This window comes from Cherax quadricarinatus, unplaced genomic scaffold (assembly GCF_038502225.1).
Source record: "Cherax quadricarinatus isolate ZL_2023a unplaced genomic scaffold, ASM3850222v1 Contig1941, whole genome shotgun sequence".
NCBI classification, from domain to species: domain Eukaryota; kingdom Metazoa; phylum Arthropoda; class Malacostraca; order Decapoda; family Parastacidae; genus Cherax; species Cherax quadricarinatus.
Genome location: NW_027196967.1, coordinates 1 through 21,971, shown reverse-complemented (window position 1 = coordinate 21,971; position 21,971 = coordinate 1). Strand labels below are relative to the sequence as shown.

Below are 21,971 nucleotides of genomic sequence, written 5' to 3'. Positions count from 1 at the left end.
TGAACAACTACAATTATAACAGTCAGGTAACCTTTCATAAATATTTTTAAGACATCAGTCTGCCTCACTTTGACAATTAAACAATAATACAAACCAGGTAGTTTTCCACAGGCTTCCTATTCTAGTTTCCACTTGCTGCCTCAGGTTTGCACTCACTCCCTGTGATTTCGACTCACTGCTTCTGGCTACCTGTTCTTGGCTATGGCTTCCCTTACTTCACATTCACATTCATCAACTGTAAGACAGAAACAAATGCCTTTAAAAAATCTAAGAAACAAATTATTTCTATAAGAGGTATTTAACATACTTAAAAGCCTCTTCGAATCCACAATCTTTGTAGCAACTTTTTATCAAGAGAAAATGGATAATTTTCAATAAAAACTTTGGCAAAATTTCTTGCCACTACCTATGTCATGATCCAACAAAGTTATACTAAAATGACCAACAGATGACTTCTAGTCATTTTCATTTACTTGAAATGTCCTAAATCTCTCCAAAAGATATTCAAAATGGGACGCAGGTTCATCCCACATATTACAAACTAAGTTCAGTTATAACAACCAGGTAAGCTTTAAAATCGTACGAGAGCCTCTTTGATAAATATTATAAAGACAGAAATCTACAATACTACATACTTGGTAACTTTACAGAGACCTACTTTACAAACCAAAAGGCACGGAAACAGAAACATCTGCTGTGACCCTGGAAAAAGAAGGCATGATCATGGACTTTTCATATGATTTACAAGGCCCTGGCCAGAATTCCTTGTAAAATAAACTGTCTAGCCTTAGATAAAATCCTCCATGGTAAGGTCAGCATAAGAGAAGTTTGTGTTATTGCAATGGGCTCAGAGCTGCATCTACAATTTAATGCAATGATGCCAAAACAGCATGTTTCAAGAGAACCATTATCTCCCAGACACCTACATACAGTGTAATCGTTGGTTTTAACAAAATAGTTAAGCATTAAGGTCTATTATTCTAGAAGTTAGATGCTTCAATGGGACACATTTGTATGGCTTAACCCTTTCAGGGTCCAAGGCCCAAATCTGGAGTCACGCACCAGTGTCCAAGAATTTTAAAAAAAAAAATTTGTTATTTTTTCTTATGAAATCGTAGAGAATCTTTTTGTGAAGGTAATAAAACAAAAAGTACGAAATTTGGTGGAAAATTGACGAAATTATGCTCTCGCGAATTTTGATGTGTCAGCGATATTTACGAATCGGCGATTTTGCCGACTTTGACTCCCATTTTAGGCCAATTACTTTATTCCAATCAACCAAATTCTTAGCTATTTCACTAGTATTACTTCTATTCTATCGATTGAGCACAAGAAATCGCCAAGTCAACTGTTTCAACTACAAAATAAAGTGATCGGAAATTGTTAACTTGGCCAATTTAACACAAAGTTCAAAATATTCCAATTTCAAAATAGGGTCCAGAATGAACAATGTAGGCATTCCTGGCACTAAACTAACATTTCCTCTGTTCATTAGTTATGTTTTGAGGCTTTACAAATAAATTCCATTTTGATTTTTTATTCACATAATGAATTTTTATTCACACCAAAAAATAGAAGATTTACTGTTATGCAATACTGTAATAATTGTATAAATATCATCACCATATTTGTGAATGTATATTAGACCCACCAACTGACGTGTATTAGACTTGTGAGGTCGTTTGTTTACTCTTGAATATCGGCAAAAATTTAACATTTCCTCTACTTTGAGCTCAGTTTCAAGCCATTTCCAATGCTAAAACCAATCAAAATCATCTCTATTTCTGTAATATGTCTTCCATTCTATCAAATGAGACCAAGAAATCGCAAATACAACTATAAAAAACATACGAAAAAACACTGCAAAGTTGCTGTTTTAATCGAAAAATCATGATTTAATTTTTTTTCTCTCATTATACACAGTGTGCTGCAGGATCTGTTTTATGTGGTGCACACATACCACATAGATGTATTCTCTCATATCTAGGCCCAAATGTACCACTCACAGTTTATCAGAGTGAGCTGAGCTCATGGCGTAGATCTACGGTTTGGACCCTGAACGTAAAGCCGTAGATCTACGGGACGGACCCTGAAAGGGTTAAGGGGGATTAGAATATACAAAAACATGCATACCATACAGTTCTTTCCTCTAGTTGACTATTGTTGGGGCAAGCGGCTTTCATGCGATCAGGTGAAGACTGTTTCAGCCATTTTGTTTTCTTTTCATCATTGTTGGTTTTCAGGAAGGCTTTGTTTTCCAATTCACATGTCAATCAATGATTTATGATGATCTCTACCTCTACAATGTTCCTGGGAAGAAAAAAAAAAGGTTAAGAAACCGCACACACAAGAAGCGGTTGGCCACAAGTCTAAACTCCCTTCATACCAGTTATGACCAAAATGGTCTTTGGAAAACACAAGGACCTCTGGTCTAACTGATACTAACCCTAGGAAATCCAGGTACAGAACCTCTGAAGAAGCCTTTTAGGTTCTATATAGTGTGGGTGTCATAAGAGTCCTTGTTGAACTCTTCAATGACCGAAGGACAGACGCTCCATCTTGCCCCTTAACATAAACGTCTGCTGCTAACACAGAAAAGAAAGGGATGAGCATGGACTTTTCACTAGATTTACGAGGCTCTGTCCAAAATTCCTCGTAAAATAAACTGTCTAGCTTTGGATAAAATTTCTCCAAAGTACATGTATGGTCAACAGAGGAAAACATGCTTCTATTCCTGCAATGGGCTCAGAACTGCATCTACAATTGAAAGCATTGATGAAAAAAAACAGCATCTTTCATGAGAATCAATATCCCCCAGACAGCTACATACACTTAAATAACCAGTGTAATCCTTGATTTTAACCAAATTGTTAAGCATCTGTTGCAGCCTGGTCCCTAAGCATCTTTCTGCAATATGGCTGCAGGTGGTTCTGTTTATTGCAACATGTACAGTAATTAGGTTAAAAAACTCCCAGCCCACAATGGGTGGGGCCCTTGACCCTGGGGAACTGGGCTCGTCCTACTTGTTCTCTGTAGTCCTGGACCTGTGATGGCTGACTTAAAACTTTTCTGGGCATGTACTGGAGAATTAGGCTTATTAAAACTATGGTGGTTATTAGGCTTGAAAATGTGGCTTAAACTTCAGAAATTTCTTAACCCTACTTAGTAGGTTCTGAGTGGTAAGTACTACCAAGTTTCTGGTTAGCTAAAAATCTATCACCCAGCTGTAAAGCATAATTAAAATCATCAAGATCCTTCTCCTCATGATATACCTTAAGGTTAGTAGGAACATTTCTCAAAAGATCCTCTAGCAAAATTAGGGAAAGTACACCCTCATAATTGTTTACCACACCTTTTGAGCGACACCACCTGTTAAGAAGGAACATCTTCTCTTGACTGTATTCCACTAAAGTCTGACCTGCCTGAAACTTTAGTCCTCTGAACTTCTGCCAGTACCTTTCTGGCAACATCTGATAAACAAGTAAAAGTGCCTCTTTCAGTTTATTATAATCACAAAAGTCCCATTCCTCTAGAGAACTAACTGCTTATAACCATTTACTAATAAAGTGAGTTCATACTAATGTTGCCCATTCCTTGTTTATCCTATCTTAGGATTTGGACATCCTTTGGAACAACAGTATAAACTAGTCTTGGTCTTTCTCTAGGAATCTGGGCACAAATTTTATGACTTTGTCCAAATGAAATGCCTCTACCATATTTATTGTGGCTTGTTGAGAAGCAAACTGCCTCTCCTTGTCTCTTTCTTGAGCCCTAAACATTTCTAACTGTTTCTGTTCCTGGAACTTTGTATGTTCAATCCCTAACTGCTCTTTTCTTCCCCACTTATGACTAATTTCAACCTTATAAATTCTGCTTCATTATTCATGTTACTAGCATTGGGATGTGATTCATTACTAGCAGTGGGATGTGATTCATTACTAGCAGTGGGATGGAATTCATTACTGGCAGTGGAATTTGATTCAGGGTCTTCTACAATATCCCTGTCAGTACTACTCTCTCCAAAGATGACAGACATTTTGGATATCAGTAGCACTTGCTATCTACAGCAGAAATTACATATATAAAATAATAAACCACACAGCATAGCACATACACTAAATTAATATTTTGTTCACAAGGAATAACAAAAAAAGGCACAATACCATGACTGGAACGATACACAAATAACCTGCACATAGAAGAGAGGAGCTTACGACGACGTTTTGGTCCGAAACATCGTTGTAAGCTCCTCTCTTCTATGTGCGGGTTATTTGTGCATTCACAAGGAATTATTATCACATAACTACCTAAAAATAAACAGGATTGGACACAAAAACTTTGCAGAAAAATGGGACTACAGTGGACCCTCGCATACCGTTGGCATCACATAACGTTAAATCCGCATACCGATACATTTTATCGCTAAAATTTTGCCTCTCATACCGCTAAAAAACTCGCTCAATGCTATTCGTCAAAGACGCATCTAATGTGCAGCCTGAGCCAGCCTCACACATTCCGCCGGTGGCATTGTTTACAAGCCAGCCTCCATGGTAACATCTAAGCATACAATCGGAACATTTCGTATTATTACAGCGTTTTTGGTGATTTCATCTGCAAAATAAGTGACCATGGGCCCCAAGAAAGCTTCTAGTGCTAACCCTGTGGTGAAAAGGGTGAGAAAAACTATCATACCACAGTCAGCTGCTGCTGCACCACGGTCAGCTGTTGTTGGACCAGTCAGCTGTTGCTGGATCAGTCAGCTGCTGCTGCACCACGATCAGCTGTTGCTGGACCAGTCAGCTGTTGCTGGATCAGTCAGCTGCTGCTGCACCATGATCAGCTGTTGCTGGACCAGTCAGCTGTTGCTGGATCAGTCAGCTGCTGCTGCACCATGTTCAGCTGTTGCTGGACCAGTCAGCTGTTGCTGGAACAGTCAGCTGTTGCTGGATCAGTCAGCTGCTGCTGCACCATGGTCAGCTGCTGTTGCACCACCATCAGCTGTTTCTGAACACGACTCGTCCCGAACCTGTCCGTCCAGCCTCAGCGCCTGCCTTGCCGTCATTGTTTACAAGCCAGGGTGGCCGGTTGCATGCATACATTCGATACATTTTGTATTATTCCATTATTTATAGTGCTTGTAACTACTAAATAAGCCACTATGGGCCCAAAGAAAGCTTCTAGTGCCAACCCTGTGGTAAAAAGGGTGATAAATACTATCGTACCACAGTCAGCTGCTGCTGCACTACGGTCAGCTGTTGCTGCACCACAGCTGCTGCTGCACCATGGTCAGCTGTTGCTGCACCACAGCTGCTGCTGCACCATGGTCAGCTGTTGCTGCACCATGGTCAGCTGTTGCTGCACCACAGCTGCTGCTGCACCATGGTCAGCTGTTGCTGCACCACAGTCAGCTGTTGTTGCTGCACCACCATCAGCTGTATTACTCGAAGATGTGGAGTGTGTTATTGGTGTGGCTTAACATGAAACAATTACCGAGAAACGATTAACCCCGGAGGGTTAGCCACCCAGGATAACCCAAGAAAGTCAGTGCATCGAGGACTGTCTAACTTATTTCCATTGGGGTCCTTAATCTTGTCCCCCAGGATGCGACCCACAACAGTTGACTAACACCCAGGTGAACAGGAAAAAATGCCTGGAACTAGTGCTCATATTGGTGAGGTTAGTGGGAAGGATGTGGAAGAGTTGGTGGAAGAGGACAATGAAGAACTAACCACTGATGAGCTGCTAAATCATCTTCAACAGTAAGAGGCCACACCTGAGGAAACTGCTCCGGAGGAGGGGATAGAGAAATTGAAGAAGTTGCCTACTTCAAAGATTAAGGAAATGTGAGCAATGTGGCTTAACCCTTTGACTGTTTCAGGCCCCTCTCTGAAACTGTCATTCTATGTCGCCAAACATTCGAAAAAAAAAAAAATTATTTTTTCTTATGAAAATGTTAGGAATATTTTTACTAGTGTTTTAAGCCTAAAAAAAAAATTTTGCCATCAGTACTTACCGAGATATAGAGCCGCAAAGTTTGCAGAAATTGACGTGCGTACGGCAACAGCGGCGACTGCCGCCCACCCGGTATTCTTTTATTTACTCTAATTCAAAGGTTTCTTGCATTTTTCAATATTTTTCTTTTCCAGGTAACTTATGTGGCCTGTGAGACCAATGTAAGGTGCATTGTTCAAATATACACTCATTATTTACAACACAATAACAGAACAAACTTTATCACTATTAGTTTGTGTATACACTTTGTTTACACAAACAAACAATACAAAACAATGTTTATTACTATTGTTCCATAATATATATACATATGTACAGTCACTAACCACGTTCCTAGAACTGCTGCAGCTTGTGGAACTCTTTGAAACATGGGTATATGCAGAGGGGCACTTCACACTCCTCACACATAAAACGAGTGTCTCTGCGTGTTTGTGGGCGTTTTGTGGTATGCATACATACATAACACCTCTTCTGAGCATTTTTCTTGGCAGTAGTAGGAGGCAGTTGTATGGGGTAGTGATCACCAGGCCTCATACGAGATGACGTCTGTGGGCCCTGGTCTATTGCAGGAGTTGCTCCTTGGTACTTTTCAATTATTTGTCTGATTACTGACAGGCAAAATTCACCATATTTTGGTGTTTTGTTGGTCTTCAACTTGTATATGTTATAAGCATTTAGCATAGAGATATCAACAAGATGGAAAAAAAGTTTGATATACCACTTATAACTCTTGCGTACACAGTCTGCAAACCCAATCTGCATGTCACATTTGTCCACTAAGCGCATATTGAGGTTGTAGTCCATGACAGCTGCAGGCTTTAGAATGGGTTCATTGGTGTCTCTGTTATCCCTGCCACTGGGTACCATTTTGTTTGTGTGAACTGATGTCAACAATGTGACATCACGTTTGTCATGCCACCGAAATGCCATGATGTCATTGGCAGCAAAGGCTTGCACCTCACCTCTGCGAGTGCCAGCGTCGAACCTTGGCATATGTTTGCGATTACCACGCACTGTGCCACACATGTCTGTCAAGTTCACTCGCAAGAAATCACTGAGTAAGGGGCTTGTGTACCAGTTATCAGTAAATAACATATGCCCCTTACCAAGATATGGTTCCATCATTGTTCGAACCACATCACCAGAGATACCCAATAACTTCATGGTATCTCTCAAAGTATTACTGCCAGTGTACACAATAATATCTAAAACAAGACCACTTCTGCAATCACACAGTACAAATAGCTTTATACCAAAGCGTTTCCTCTTGCTTGGTATATATTGCTTGAATGAGAGTCTTCCTTTGAATAAAATCAAGGACTCATCAATAACAAGCTTCCTGAAGGGATAAAAATACATGCAGCACTTTTGTTTCAGGTACATAAACACATTTCTTATCTTATATAACCTGTCGCTTCTGTCAGGCCTGGTTTTGTCTGAAAAGTGTAACATACGTAACAGTATCAGGAAACGATTGACACCTATAATGTCACTAAAACCTGGAGTTGAAATCAGGCGATCTGTTGTCCAGTATGTGGTGACAGTGTGCTTATACACATGTGGCATAAGCATTATTGTGGCAAAAAACAGGTACATCTCTGCCACAGTTGTCTCCTTCCACTTGTGTAGCCGTGATTTTGGTGAGAGAATTGTATTTGCCATGGTGTAATCACAGTATGTATTTGTTTCCCTGACAATGATGTCCATCAGGGGTTCATCGAAAAACAACTCAAAGCAGTCCAGTTCACTGGCATTGTTCCCAAGTGGACAAGATGGCTTTATTCCACTTTGTGTTTCATCAAAGTCATGGGGACTGGGAACAAACTCGTCACCGTCCTGCCAATCCCAGATGCGGTCTGCTGGTGGGGTCTGGATATTGTACTGTGGTTGTGGCTGTGCAGGTTGTGGTGGTGCAGGTTGTGGCAGTGTGGGGTAGGGTGAGGCTGGTTGTTCTGCTGAGTCAGCCGCGTGGCTAGTAGCGTGGCCCGGTGATGGTGCCACATGGGCCGTGCCACCCTCACTATCACCACCACTGCCTCCTCCCTCACTGTCACCATTCATACCCATCGTTACAATATCGTCATCTTCACTATCAGGTCGTGGTGTTGGGCCACGGGATGTGCTCCCAGAGTTTCTCCTTCCCCTTGGAACAACATATGAAACACTACCAGACCGCATGCTACGTCGTACATACTGGCGCTTCACTGGGGAATATTCACTCTCACTGTCACTAGAACTGCTTTCAATGACCTTGAAATCACTATCACTATCACTATCACTATCACTGCTATCATCAGGGTGTTGTACACGACCAAATAGTTTCCTCTTTCGTCCTGGTACAGGCGAACGTGAACGTGAACAAGCCGGCACAGCACCAGAGGTCGAAGGTTGTGGGTCATCTGGGTTTTCGTCACTATTTACGTTATCCTGGGCACTTTTTTCGGTAACACTCACTTGAAAACCCTTGAATTCACTGTCACTGACATTTTCATCGCTGTTAGAGCTATCACTTGGGAACAAAAGACCTCCAATCCGCCGAGGAGTGAGGAACTTCTTACCGAGAGGCATGGTGAAAATGGACTGACAACATGGCGTTCCCACAATGCACCGCTAGGTCCCAGATTTTTTTCACAGGGTGCACACCGACCACTGAGACCCATTCTCTCCCGTGTAGGCCTACCAGGCCTTTGGCGCTCGATTTGAAGCCGCTAGAATTTGTGCGTATAAATACGTCAGAAACATTGGCTCGTAAGACGTATTTATATGTCGGAAACAGTCAAAGGGTTAAAGTGCAAACCTTTTTTGATGAAAATCACCCTCGCACAGCTACTGCAAGCCGTACTGGTGACTTTTACACTGACAATGTTGTGAAACACTTTAGGAAAGTCATAAAGGAACGAGAGGTACAGGCCTCTATGGACAGATATGTTGTGCGACAGAGGTCCAGTGGCTCTCAAGCTGGTCCTAGTGACATTAAAAGAAGAAGGGAAGTAACCCCGGAAAAGGACTTGACACCTCAAGTCCTAATGGAAGGGGATTTCCCTTCTAAACACTAAGACCATCAACACTCTCCCCCTCCTCCCATCCCATCAATCATCACCAGATCTTCAATAAAGGTAAGTGTCATGTAACTGTGCATGTCTTCTTCAGTTTTTGTGTATTAAAATTAATATTTCATGTGGTAAAAATTTTTTTTTTTCATACTTTTGGGTGTCTTGCATGGATTAATATGATTTCCATTATTTCTTATGGGGAAAATTAATTCGCATAACGATAATTTCGCATAACATTGAGCTCTCAGGAACGGATTAATAGCGCTATGCGAGGGTCCACTGTATTTAAATGTGCAATGGTAAATTATTCCCAGAAAATTACTGTTATTAATAACACAGGGCTGTGGTTCGTACATCAGCTTGTGTGTAGCCAGCAGGAACAGCCTGGATGATCAGACCCTGATCCACCATGAGGCCTGGTCTCCGACCGAGTCACAGGGGCATCGACCCCGAAAACCCTCTCCAGGTAAACTACAAGTAAACCCTAAAAAATCAGCAATATTGCACACAACACAGGCAAAAATCTTGGTTTATTGCACCAGGAAAGGTAAAGTATTCCCAGGAAATTACTGTTATTAATAACACCCAAAAAAATCAGGAAAATTGCATCCATTGCAGCTATCCATACTACTACCTGGAGACTTGGAGAAAGAGTTCCAGGGGTCAACGCCCCCATGGCCCAGTCTGTGACCAGGTCTCATCGTGGATCAGGGCCTGATCAACCAGGCTGCTACTGCTGGCTGCACGCAATCCAACATACGAATCACAGCCTGGCTGGTCAGGTACCGACTTTAGGTGCTTGTCCAGTGCCTGCTTGAAGACAGCCAGGGATCTATTGGTAATCCCCCTTATGTATGCTGGGAGGCAGTTGAACAGTCTTGGGCCCCTGACACTTATTATGTTGTCTATTAAAGTGGTAGTGACACCCCTGCTTTTCATTGGGGTAATGTTGCATCGTGTGCCGAGTCTTTTGCTTTCATAGGAAGTGATTTTCATGTGCAAGTTTGATACTAGTCCCTCTAGAATTTTCCAGGTGTATATAATCATGTATCTCTCCCACCTGCATTCCAGGGAGTACAGGTGTTTTATCTGAGTTATGCATGCCATGAAGGTTCTCTGTACATTTTCTAGGTCAGCAATTTCACCTGCCTTTAAGAGGTGCTGTTAGTGTGCAGCAATATTCCAGCCTAGATAGAACAAGTGACCTGAAGAGTGTCATGGGCTTGGCATCCCTAGTTTTGAAGGTTCTCATTCTCCATCCTGTCATTTTTCTAGCAGATGCGATTAATACAATGTTATGGTCCTTGAAAGTGAGATCCTCCGACTTGATCACTCCCACCTCATTCTGCCTATAACTGGTTTCCCTAAAACTCACAATATCACTACACTCATATTTCATTGCTTTCCCACAAAAACCCATACTACTATTTTTTAATGTAAAACCCTAACAGCATTGGTCACTGACACCCCTGACCTAGATAAGTGAACCCCATCCCTGGCATACATATTATTTCTGCCTTGTATGGCACTTTCCCATATTATTATTTTGACTACTGCTTGATAATACAAGAAATCACAAAAGTACTTACTTGATATTTCACTATTTTTTCCACTGTGGGTATTATGCATATTGTGATATCACATGTTTACTGTGACCTTATTGCACATTACTATTAACTGGTCTTTCACCTCATAAAAGACTTGCTGCTCTCAAAATTATAAGTTGTAAGCCAGACATAGATATACAATGTTATTATTATAATAACAAAGAATTATTGTATATATTATCTACAAGGTCAGATATACAATAATTTATGAATTACTACAGATAGTTGTTAATTTCACATAGGCCTCCAAGAGGTCAATATCTAATACAATTTTGATGGCTGATGCAAGTGTAAATCAAGGTCTGTAATGGAAATAATTCACTTTTATGGGTTATCCTGGGTAATTTACACTGTGTAAATGTGTATCTAAATAAACTTACACAAGTTGAGGAAACTGTCATAAAGCAGGTAACAAACTTGAATAAAGTTGAACTACACAGGCAGCATCTAATTCTAGCACCTCAACTATACTATAAGTATGCAAGTATTTATGAAAGTACAGTGGTCCCTCGCTTTTCGTAGTTCTCGGGAATCATAGATTTCAGAAATCATAGGGATATTTTCGTATAAACATGGACTCGCTAATCATAGGTTGACCCGCGAATAGTAGTTCGTCCGGGACGCGTATGCACGGTGTGAGCCGGGGCGGCCTCCCTACCCAGCCAGTCTGGCATTGTTTACCAGTGAGCGAAGGTCCCCTCACGTGCTCGTACGAAATATTCCACTCATTTTAATGCTTGCAAGTACTAAATAAGCTACCATGGCTCCAAAGAAAACTCCTAGTGCTAAGCCTGTGGTAAAGAAGGTGAGAAATACGATTGAATTTAAGAAAAAACATCATTGAACAATATGAAAGTGGCACAAGTACGGCCAAACTGGCCAGGATGTATAAGAAACCCTACACAACCTTATGTTCCATAGTGGCCAAGAAAAATTAAATCAAGGATGCTGTTGTTGCAAAGGGGGTAACTATGCTGACAAAAATGAGATCACCAGTACCTGAAGATGTTGAGAAGTTATTATTGGTGTGGATAAACGAGAAACAATTAGCAGGAGATACTCTTATGACTTTGATTATTTGTGAAAAGGCTAGGCAGTTGCACAACGATCTGGTAAAGAAATTGCCTGCAAATAGTGGTGATGTGAGTGAATTTAAGGCCAGCAAAGGTTGGTTTGAGAGATTTAAGAACCGTACTGGCATACACAGTGTGGCAAGGCATGGTGAGGCTGCCAGTTTGGACCACAAGGCGGCTGAAAAATATGTGCATGAATTCAAGGAGTACATAGAGGCTGAAGGACTGAAACCTGAACAAGTGTTCAATTGTGACGAAACAGGCCTCTTTTGGAAGAAAATGCCAAAGAGGACCTTCATTACACAGGAGGAAAAGGCAGTGCCAGGACACAAGCCTATGAAAGACAGGCTGACGCTCATGCTCTGTGTTAATGCTAGTGGGGATTTCAAAGTGAAGCCATTACTAGTATACCATTCTGAAAATCCCATAGTGTTCAGGAAAAACAATGTTATGAAGAGTAAATTGTGTGTGTTTTGGAAATCTAATAGTAAGGCTTGGGTCACAAGGGAAATTTTCGTCGAGTGGTTCAATGAAGTCTTTGGCCCTAGTGTGAAGAATTACCTCCTGGAAAAGAAATTGGATCTCAAGTGCCTGCTAGTAATGGACAATGCACCTGTTCATCCTCCAAACTTGGATGACCTAATTTTCGAGGAGTTTGGGTTCATCACAGTAAAGTTCTTGCCTCCAAATACCACTCCTCTCCTCCAGCCCATGGATCAGCAAGTCATTGCAAACTTTAAAAAACTCTACACCAAAGCAATGTTTCACAGGTGCTTGACTGTGACCACAGACACTCACTTGACCCCTAAGGGAATTTTGAAGAGAACACTTCAGCATCCTCCATTACATAACCCTTATAGGTATGGCTTGGGAGGGAGTGACTACCAGGACTTTGAACTCTGCTTGGAGAAAATTGTGGCCAGATTGTGTCGACAAGAGGGATTTTGAAGGGTTTGGGACTGACCCTGATGAGCCTATATCTGTTGTTAAATCAATTGTGGCTCTGGGGAGTTCCATGGGGTTGGATGTGAGTTTGGAGGATGTGGAAGAGTTGGTGGAAGACCACAACGAAGAGCTCACCACTGAGGAGCTGCAAGAGGTTCAGCAGGAACAGCAACAGATCGCAGCTCAGAATCTTGCTGCAGATGAGGAGGAAGAGAGATGGAAGAAGGTTCCTTCTTCAGAAATTAAAGAGATTTTTGCTATGTGGGGAAAGCTGGAAAGCTTTATGGAGAAACATCACCCTGACAAGGTTGTTGCAAGCCATGTTGGCAACATGTACAAAGACAAAGTCTTGGGCCATTTTAGGGAAGTGTTAAAGAGACGCCAGAAACAGAGCTCTCTCCACAGTTATTTTGCGAGACAGGACTCCAGTGACTCTCAAGGTGGTCCCTAGTGGCATTAAGAAACAGAGAAGTGAAGCAACCCCAGAAAAGCAATTGGTACCTGAGGTGTTGCTGGAAGGGGATTCCCCTTCCAAACTGTAAACAATCCAATCTCTCTCCTCCTCCAGTCTCCCATACACTAAGAAGAATCTCCAATAAAGGTAAGTGTTACGCTGTTAATGTTTCATTCATCATTTCCCATTGTATTATTTATGTACTACATCTATATTTCATGTAAAAAAATTTTTGTTTTAATACTTCTGGGTGTCAGGAATGGATTAATTGTATTTACATTATTTCTTATGGGGAAAATTGATTCGCAAATCGTAGATTTCAATAATAGTAGCAACTCCAGGAATGGACTGATTACGAAAAACGAGGGACCACTGGATTTGATAAATGCTTACATTTTCACTACTACTGCTTCTGGCATGCCGACAGGCATTTAACGCAGAACTGGACTGCTCTATTTCCGTCTTATGCATACTAAACAATAAATTTTAAGAAATCAATGTTAGTAATTGAGATCCATGAAAAAAATTGACTAACATAACAAATCATTTCTTTTCAAAGTCATAACATATTTGTGATGAATGTGTGGTTAATGTTATTACGCTGTAGCACCATATAGTACTGGCAGGCTCCACTTCACAGCACTGTGCTTTACGACATTTCACCAATGCAGCAGTTTTCAATTACAGTGGAACCTCGGCTTACGAACTTAATCAGTTCTGTGACCTCGTTCGTATCTGGATTATTCCATTGTATTAAAAGAGGATAACATCAAAGCTGCTTTCATAGAAAACCTGGAAGCTTTCTACAACAGATGGGAACATAAAAAGTCTGGGCTGAATGGTACTGCCCTTGATACTGGCCATGTAGTCAGAAACTGTAAGGCTGGAGGTGATGTCCTGGTAGTCAGTAAATGTGGGGCTGATAGTGCTGTCCTGGGAGACAGTAATGGTGAAGCTGGAGGTGCTGTCCTGGGAGACAGTAATGGTGAAGCTGGAGATTTTGTCCAGGTAGTCGGGAATTATACGCAGGAAGGAATACATATAAATGACCTCATAGGGGACAGGAGCCATAGTAGGGAAACAAGTGTAGTCAAAGATAAGATAAAACCAATATTGCAAACTAGAAATATCACAGGAAATAGCAAACAAGAGGACTCCACTAGCAATTGTGAGGATATATTACCAAAAACAACTGGTGGGAGCTCCATTGTTGGTGCTAGGGAGGATAGGAATAAGACAGGGAAACATGCGCCAACAGGGAATACAGTCACAGAAACCCAAGGCAAACGGAAAGCAAGCCTATGCACATACTATGCGCTTGGTATCTGCAGGCATGGGAAATCTGGAAAAACAGACGGGACGTGCAACTATGACCACCCTAGAAAATGCCATGCCCATATGACAACAGGAAAATGCAAACTCCCTTCCTGTAAGCTTTTTCACCCTGAACTGTGTACCTCTTCAGTACAGGAAAGACTGTGCTATAACTTAAATTGCCAGGCACACCATCTAAAGGGGACAAAAAGATACAAAACATCCAGGCCATGGGAAAACCTGGGTAGCCACAGCCACTCAAGAGGGAGAGGTTTTTTAGTGCCAGGAAGGAAAAAAAACTAGCAGGAAATGGCAGAAATCGTACACCAAATCCAGTCATTCCTGGAGTGGAACCACAGTCGATGGCCTCCACTCCAAACCAACAGATACAGATACTAATGCCGGAAAAAAAATCCCCCCCCAGTACCAACAATACCACCAGTCCAATGACATTCTTCTTTGCAAATATACAGGGTCTAAAGCCAGCAACAAACAACAAAATACCTTTCATCCATGGACTGCTTGCAGAGGCAAAGGCAATGTTCGCGGCTTTCACTGAGACCCACATAAAGGATCACTTGGACAACGAAATATGGATCCCAGGTTACAACCTATACAGATGTGACAGAGTGAACAGGCAAAAGGAGGGGGGGCTTGGCCTGTACATTGCAGAGTCACTTGTTTGCACAGAACTGCTTAATGCCTCAAATGATGTAGTGGAAGTTTTAGCAGTAAAAGTCGAGAACCAAAACCTAGTCATTGTGGTAGTCTACAAGCCTCCAGATGCAACATCCCAGCAATTCCAGGAACAGCTGTTAAAAATTGACCACTGTCTGGAAAATCTTCCAGCTCCTGCACCCAACATCTTGCTCCTGGGGGATTTCAACTTAAGGCACCTAAAATGGAGGAATATAGCAAATAATATTGTTGCAGTAATAACACCAGGAGGCAGCTCTGATGAAAACTCAGACTCATACGAGCTTTTAAATCTCTGCACAAAATTCAATTTAAACCAGAAAATAATAGAGCCTAGTAGACTGGAGAATACACTAGACCTCATCTTCACTAAAAATGATGATCTGATAAGAAATGTCACCATATCAAAAACAATATACTCAGATCACAACATAATTGAGGTTCAGACATGTATGCGTGGAGCCCCAGACCGACATAATGAGACTAGTCACGAGGGAGCATTCACCAAATTCAACTTCAATAACAAAAACATAAAGTGGGACCAAGTAAACCAAGTCCTAACCGATATAAGCTGGGAAGATATACTAAGCAACACAGACCCCAACTTATGCCTAGAACAGATTAACTTGGTGGCACTCGATGTATGCACAAGGCTTATTCCTCTAATAAAAAGGAGGAGTAGATGTAAAATAGAAAGAGACAGGCGCTCCCTTTACAGGCGACGGAAAAGAATAACAGAGTGGCTAAAAGAGGTCAATATATCTGAAATGCGTAGGGAGACACTGGTCAGAGAAATAGCAAGCATCGAACTTAAGCTAAAGGAATCTTATAGGAGTCAGGAATCGTGGGAAGAACTAAAAGCCATAAATGAAATCGAAAGAAACCCAAAGTATTTCTTCTCCTATGCCAAATCAAAGTCGAGAAAAACGTCCAGTATTGGGCCCCTACTTAAACAAGATGGGTCCTACACAGATGACAGCAAGGAAATGAGTGAGCTACTCAAGTCCCAATATGACTCAGTTTTTAGCAAGGCGCTAACCAGACTGAGAGTCGAAGATCAAAATGAATTTTTTATGAGAGAGCCAGAAAATTTGATTAACACAAGCCTATCCAATGTTATCCTGATGCCAAATGACTTCGAACAGGCGATAAATGACATGCCCATGCACTCTGCCCCAGGGCCAGACTCATGGAACTCCGTGTTCATCAAGAACTGCAAGAAGCCCCTATCACGAGCCTTTTCCATCCTATGGAGAGGGAGCATGGACACGGGGGTTGTCCCACAGTTACTAAAAACAACAGACATAGCCCCACTCCACAAAGGGGGCAGTAAAGCAACAGCAAAGAACTACAGACCAATAGCACTAACATCCCATATCATAAAAATCTTTGAAAGGGTCCTAAGAAGCAAGATCACCACCCATCTAGAAACCCATCAGTTACACAACCCAGGGCAACATGGGTTTAGAACAGGTCGGTCCTGTCTGTCTCAACTATTGGATCACTACGACAAGGTCCTAAATGCACTAGAAGACAAAAAGAATGCAGATGTAATATATACAGACTTTGCAAAAGCCTTCGACAAGTGTGACCATGGCGTAATAGCGCACAAAATGCATGCTAAAGGAATAACAGGAAAAGTCGGTCGATGGATCTATAATTTCCTCACTAACAGAACACAGAGAGTAGTCGTCAACAGAGTAAAGTCCGAGGCAGCTACGGTGAAAAGCTCTGTTCCACAAGGCACAGTACTCGCTCCCATCTTGTTCCTCATCCGACATAGACAAGGATGTCAGCCACAGCACCGTGTCTTCCTTTGCAGATGACACCTGAATCTGCATGACAGTGTCTTCCATTGCAGACACTGCAAGGCTCCAGGCAGACATCAACCAAATCTTTCAGTGGGCTGCAGAAAACAATATGAAGTTCAATGATGAGAAATTTCAATTACTCAGATATGGTAAACACGAGGAAATTAAATCTTCATCAGAGTACAAAACAAATTCTGGCCACAAAATAGAGCGAAACACCAACGTCAAAGACCTGGGAGCGATCATGTCGGAGGATCTCACCTTCAATCGCATCTGCTAGAAAAATGACAGGATGGATAATGAGAACCTTCAAAACTAGGGAGGCCAAGCCCATGATGACACTCTTCAGGTCACTTGTTCTATCTAGGCTGGAATATTGCTGCACACTAACAGCACAGTGGCTCCCTAGTATATAGATGATAAAGGCTAAAGTGTCATTTGAAAACAGGTGAATTTGTAAATGAAGTGATAAGCCTATAGAGGCAGGTGCCAGAAGTCGCCAGAATCTTACCACAGTGGTCAGCTGTTTTAATAATGTTCCTGGCCTGCTAGTGCACTCGCATATAATCTAGTGATACCAGTGAATAGCAGAATACAGTGCTGTAGTAGCAACTAACCAGTATTATAATGGTACTTAGTGGAGTGGAGTGACTTTCATTAGTTTCTTTTTTCTTGAAATACCAGATGTATACTGTAAATTTCATATAACCTGTAGTTACAAGCGGTCGCAATATACACAACGAGAAGCAATTATTTCTACAGAAAAAGCGTCCTTCCTCCAAAATTTCCACCAGTCAACTATAGTGATAATATAGCATTTATTGTGGTGGAGACGAAAAAAACTAGAAAAGCTAGATACAGCGATTGATAAACAAGGGTTGAGGCTCGACCGTTCGTCATTGTAGGAGCTGCCAGAAATCACCGGCTTCTTCAACATGCAAGTTATACTTTTGTATCAATCAAATCACATATTACTCGGGTAGATAATTTCCAGTAGATCCTTCATGTGTTAGCCCAAATCACCGACCAGTATGTTTTAAATAAGTGACCCACTGATCAGATCAGATCGACTGGTCCGAACCCTCGACTGGTCCGAACCCTTGACTGGTCCGAACCCTTTCAAGGCAGGTGAAATTGCTGACCTAGAAAATGTACAGAGAACCTTCACGGCGCGCATAACGGAGATAAAACACCTCAATTACTGGGAGCGCTTGAGGTTCCTAAACCTGTATTCCCTGGAACGCAGGCGGGAGAGATACATGATTATTTACACCTGGAAAATCCTAGAGGGACTAGTACCGAACTTGCACACGAAAATCACTCACTACGAAAGCAAAAGACTTGGCAGACGATGCAACATCCCCCCAATGAAAAGCAGGGGTGTCACTAGCACGTTAAGAGACCATACAATAAGTGCCAGGGGCCCGAGACTGTTCAACTGCCTCCCAGCATACATAAGGGGGATTACCAACAGACCCCTGGCAGTCTTCAAGCTGGCACTGGACAAGCACCTAAAGTCGGTTCCTGACCAGCCGGGCTGTGGCTTGTATGTTGGTTTGTGTGCAGCCAGCAGCAAGAGCCTAGTTGATCAGGCTCTGATCCACCAGGAGGCCTGGTCACAGACCGGGCCGCGGGGGCATTGACCCCCGGAACTCTCTCCAGGTAAACTCCAGGTATGCCAAGTCAATTTTCCTCATTTAACCCTTTGAGGGTCGACAGGCCCTCTCCGAGACTTGTTCTCAGGGTCGGCCAAATTTAAAAAAAAAAATATTTTTTTCTTATGAAAAGATAGAGAATCTTTTCCCGATCATAATGACACCAAAAGTATGAAATTTGATGGAAAACTTACGGAATTATGCTCTCGCGAAGTTAGCGGTCTCGACGATGTTTACGCATCGGCGATTTTGCCTATTTGGAGCCCTATTTTCGGCCAATTCCAGTGTACTAGTTGACAAAAATCATAACTATTTCTCTAGAACTCCATTTTATCTATTGAATGAGTACAAGAAACCACCCATTTACTGATTTCAACTATCCAATACAGTGGTCAGAATTTAGCAATTTTGCCAATTTCACACAAATTTCAAAAGATGCCAATTTCCAAATAGGGTCCAGAATAAACAATACATTCCTGGCACTAAAATAACATTTCCTCTGTTCGTTAGTCACATCCCCAGGCCTTTCTTATATTTCTTTGGCTTTCCACTTTCAATTTTTATTCATACAAAAAATAGAAGATTTACTGTTATGCAGACTGCTGCATTAGTGTAGAAATGGTATAAATAATATCAGCGTACTTGTGAAAGAATATTAGACTCACCAGTTGACGTGTATTGGACGCTTGGCATGATTTGTTTACTTTTGAACTTTGGTAAAAATCGAACATTTCTGCTACTTTGAGCTCAATTTCAAGGTACTTTTCATTGTAAAACCAGTCAAAATCATCTCAATTTCTGTAATATGTCTTCCATTCTATAAAATGAGACCAAGAAAACTAGAATACAACAATAAATTATTTTTTTTTTTTATTAACACACTGGCCGATTCCCACCAAGGCAGGGTGGCCCGAAAAAGAAAAACTTTCACCATCATTCACTCCATCACTGTCTTGCCAGAAGGGTGCTTTACATTACAGTTTTTGAACTGCAACATTAACACCCTTCCTTCAGAGTGCAGGCACTGTACTTCCCATCTCCAGGACTCAAGTCCGGCCTGCCGGTTTCCCTGAATCCCTTCATAAATGTTACTTTGCTCACACTCCAACAGCACGTCAAGTATTAAAAGCCATTTGTCTCCATTCACTATCAAACACGCTCACGCATGCCTGCTGGAAGTCCAAGTCCCTCGCACACAAAACCTCCTTTACCCCCTCTCTCCAACCTTTCCTAGGCCGACCCCTACCCCACCTTCCTTCTACTACAGACTGATACACTCTTGAAGTCATTCTGTTTCGCTCCATTCTCTCTACATGTACAAACCACCTCAACAACCCTTCCTCAGCCCTCTGGACAACAGTTTTGGTAATCCCGCACCTCCTCCTAACTTCCAAACTACGAATTCTCTGCATTATATTCACACCACACATTGCCCTCAGACATGACATCTCTACTGCCTCCAGTCTTCTCCTCACTGCAACACTTATCACCCATGCTTCACACCCATATAAGAGCGTTGGTAAAACTATACTCTCATACATTCCCCTCTTTGCCTCCAAGGACAAAGTTCTTTGTCTCCACAGACTCCAAAGTGCACCGCTCACCCTTTTCCCCTCATCAATTCTATGATTCACCTCATCTTTCATAGACCCATCCGCTGATATGTCCACTCCCAAATAACTGAATACATTCACCTCCTCCATACTCTCTCCCTCCAATCTGATATCCAATCTTTCATCACCTAATCTTTTTATCCTCATAACCTTACTCTTTCCTGTATTCACTTTTAATTTTCTTCTTTTGCGTACCCTACCAAATTCATCCACCAACCTCTGCAACTTCTCTTCAGAATCTCCCAAGAGCACAGTCATCAGCAAAGAGCAACTGTGACAACTCCCACTTTATGTGTGATTCTTTATCTTTTAACTCCACGCCTCTTGCCAAGACCCTCGCATTTGCTTCTCTTACAACCCCATCTATAAATATATTAAACAACCACGGTGACATCACACATCCTTATCTAAGGCCTACTTTTACTGGGAAATAATCTCCCTCTTTCCTACATACTCTAACTTGAGCCTCACTATCCTCGTAAAAACTCTTCACTGCTTTCAGCAACCTACCTCCTACACCATACACCTGCAACATCTGCCACATTGCCCCCCTATCCACCCTGTCATACGCCTTTTCCAAATCCATAAATGCCACAAAAACCTCTTTAGCCTTATCTAAATACTGTTCACTTAAATGTTTCACTGTAAACACCTGGTCCACACACCCCTACCTTTCCTAAAGCCTCCTTGTTCATCTGCTATCCTATTCTCTGTCTTACTCTTAATTCTTTCAATAATAACTCTACCATACACTTTACCAGGTATACTCAACAAACTTATCCCCCTATAATTTTTGCACTCTCTTTTGTCCCCTTTGCCTTTATACAAAGGAACTATGCATGCTCTCTGCCAATCCCTAGGTACCTTACCCTCTTCCATACATTTATTAAATAATTGCACCAACCACTCCAAAACTATATCCCCACCTGCTTTTAACATTTCTATCTTTATCCCATCAATCCCGGCAGCCTTACCCCCTTTCATTTTACCTACTGCCTCACGACAATAAATACCATACGAAAATACAGTGCAAAGTCGCTGTTTTCCAAAAACACGGTCAAAGTTTTTTTTCTTCTCATTATGCACTGTGTGCTGCAGGATTTTTTTATAATGCGCACAGTGACCACATAGACCCATTCTTTTATATGTATGCCTAATAGCTTTCTCCCACTAGATTTGAGGGCGCTAGAATTTATGCGTACTAGTACGTCAAAAACCCTGGGTTGTAAGCCGTGCTAGTACGGGCAAAACCCTCAAAGGGTTAAATTAATTGAAAAGCCATTAATCTGTTCCAGCGGAATTCCTGCTCTCAGAGGCAGGAAAAATACACTTGAATATAATGCTAATATCAGTCTACAGCTTATTTATCTATCACACTTGATCTAATATAATAAACAATATAAATAACATAGGAACTTGGTATGTACTCTAGCATTATGTGACAAAGTGGAGGCAGCCATAACTGCTCCCGCATTGTTGTGGTATTCACTGCCATCTAGTGACGGCCTTTCGAAGCTGTTTATTATTATAATTATTATTATAGTACATTATTATATTATTATTATATGTATTATTATTGCATTACATTATAATTACATTATTATTATAATGGGGAAGTGCTTGTGAGGGGAAAGGTATTCAGGCTTAATTTAGGGAACTGGAACACACATCCAAATCCCTAGATTAAGAGCCCCTCACCACGTACGTATGTACGTACTAATAATAATATTTATTATAA

General features: G+C 41.5%; 1 protein-coding gene across 3 annotated transcripts in view; it reads right to left on the bottom strand.

Moving 5' to 3' along the window:
• LOC138851754 (ATPase family AAA domain-containing protein 3A homolog) overlaps positions 1–4,053 on the bottom strand; it is a 38,789-nt gene extending 34,736 nt beyond the window's left edge. The window contains exons 1-3 of one of the 3 annotated variants that reach the window (XM_070081195.1): positions 2,447–4,053; positions 2,134–2,310; positions 95–235 (exon numbers count right to left, since the gene is read on the bottom strand). The gene's annotated coding sequence lies outside the window, so the exon portion shown is untranslated. The remainder of the gene's footprint in view (positions 1–94; positions 236–2,133; positions 2,311–2,446) is intronic. The other 2 variants (XM_070081193.1, XM_070081192.1) reach the window with 2 other exon arrangements.
• Positions 4,054–21,971: the final 17,918 nt, after the last annotated feature.